Here is a 2,500-nt window from a genome sequence, read left to right as displayed (position 1 = left end):
GCAGCCTGTGCGCAGCGTGCACGCAGCTTGCGCATCTGTCGACAGTGAGGCTAGCGAAACTTGTCCTGCCATGGCATGCGCGGCGCCTGCGCGCAGCCTGCGCGCAGCATGCGCACAACATGCGCACAGGCTGTGCGCAGCGTGCGCGGAGCTTGCGCGCAGCTTGCGCATCTGTCGACAGTGAGGCTAGCGAAACTTGTCCTGCCATGGCATGCGCGCAGCGTGCGCGCAGTCTGTGCGCAGCATGCGCGCAGCCTGTGCGCAGCGTGCGCGCAGCTTGCGCATCTGTAGACAGTGAGGCTAGCAAAACTTGTCCTGCCATGGCATGCGCGCAGTCTGCGCGCAGCATGCGCGCAGCATGTGCGCAGCATGCCGGCAGCATGGTTCCAGGTTTTTTCAAATGTCGACAGAATTTTTCAAATCTTGTCAAACCCCGTTTTTATTGAAATTTCCTCGCACAATAAGCTCCCCATAAGTAGTCTATGATTTTTAGGACCTTCTCCAACTTACAAAACTAAAAAATTCCTCCCGGATTTGTTTTAATGATTTTTTCAATTTTACGACTTCTAAAACTAATAAAAAATACTTCCCGACTTCAAAAATTTATGAAACTTTTTCCCATCATAGATTGCATGTTTCTTAGTATCCCTGCAAAAAATCACGTCCAAATACCTTGTATTGAATTATTTAGAGCCCATTATGACTCCTCGCGCATAGGTGATGTCTCTTCCTGTCAAAGGGCTAAATGCATAAAATGCTATATAGGGGGGTGTGTGTTGCCTGCATATGCATGGCAGCCCATGCCTTCCTAGCTGCAGCCCCCTTCCCCCACGCCACACCCATGTCATGTTGCCTCGATATGTTGCCTCGGTATTATGGGTTTGGTGTCGGGGTCGGGGGGCTGCCACCCATGGCGGTGGTGGCCGGAATCCGGCCGCCGCCACCACGCCGCCGCCATGGGTGAGGGAGGAAAAAAAAGGCGTGGAAAGTTGCGAAATGGGGTTGTCTAGGCTATTTTTTGGCATGGGAGAGCATGGAGTGCTAGGAACTCCTTCTCAAATGCACGGGCATGTCGACCACAACCTCATTTCGCAACAACAACCACCCGTGTGGGGTGGCGGTGGGTGGATAGTCGCGGATTGGGGCTTGCCAAGCCAATGTTTTCAAAAAATTTCATCAAAATTAAAAACAAATGTTTTGTTGCCTTCGGATTTGTGGGCGAGCGGCGAGTCGGAGTGGAGCCGGTAAAGTTTAACCTCGGTGTGCACGGTTGTTTTTAGAAACTCAATCCAATGCCGGGGACGTTGAAAGTGACGCTCTTATGAGTTGCAAACCCGCAAGATTTAAAGAACCTTTTCAAAACAATTTCAAACCAACAAGATTTAAAAACAGAAATTTTCATCAAAATGAAAAACAAATGTTTTGTTGCCTTCGGACTAGTGGGCGAGCGGCGAGTCGGAGTGGAGCCGGTAAAGTTTAACCTCGGTGTGCACGGTTGTTTTTAGAAACTCAATCCAATGCCGGGGACGTTGAAAGTGACGCTCTTATGAGTTGCAAACCCACTAGATTTAAAGAACCTTTTCAAAACAATTTCAAACCAACAAAATTAAAAACAAATGTTTCGTTGCAAACAAATTGTGGGCGAGCGGCGAGTCGGAGTGGAGCCGGTAAAGTTTAACCTCGGTGTGCACGGTTGTTTTTAGAAACTCAATCCAATACCGGGGACGTTGAAAGTGACGCTCTTATGAGTTGCAAACCCACAAGATTTTAAAAACTTTTTGAAAATGTTTCTTCTAAATGACACATTTTGATCCTTGGCAAGTGCTCAATCCGTAACTATCCAATCACCGCCACACCACACCGGTCGGGAGTGTGTGAATGGTGTGCTTCCCGGGGTTGGCATAGATAATCTTTCGCATCGACAATCTTTTGCATGCGAGGGAATGTCTATGCCAACCCCGGGAAGCACACCATTCACCCACTAGTTGTGGGCGACGATGGGTTGGCTTCAAATGAATTTTTGCTTGGGGTTGTCCTCGGTATGCTTTTGTGTTGGGAGTACGGCCACCAAACCTTCTCAATGCACGGGTATGTCGAGGATGGCTTTCGGCGGGGTTGATGAAGAAGCTACCCAATTCTCGGCCACACGAACACATGGTGACGATGCGTTGGCTTCAAGTGAGCTTTAGCTTGGGGTTGTCTTCGGTATGCTTTTGTGTTGGGAGTACGGCCACCAAACCTTCTCAATGCACGGGTATGTCGAGGATGGCTTTCGGCGGAGTTGATGAAGAAGCTAGCAAATTGTTGGCCACTCTCACACGTGTGGGGGTAGGTTGGCTTCGAAAGAAGCTATCCAATCCTCTGAGTGTGCGGTTGAGCTATGATTAAGATTGTCTAGGCATTGCTTGTGTGTGCAAGGTGCGAGCCCAATGCACGAGCAAGTCGAGGATGACAATCTTAAGAGTAACAATGATGCCACAAAATATCGGTTGCCTTCGGA

Source organism: Prunus avium, unplaced genomic scaffold (assembly GCF_965620075.1).
Source record: "Prunus avium unplaced genomic scaffold, drPruAviu1.hap1.1 HAP1_SCAFFOLD_82, whole genome shotgun sequence".
Lineage (NCBI taxonomy): Eukaryota > Viridiplantae > Streptophyta > Magnoliopsida > Rosales > Rosaceae > Prunus > Prunus avium.
The sequence above is the reverse complement of the archived record's forward strand: the minus strand, read 5'-3'. Positions refer to the sequence as shown.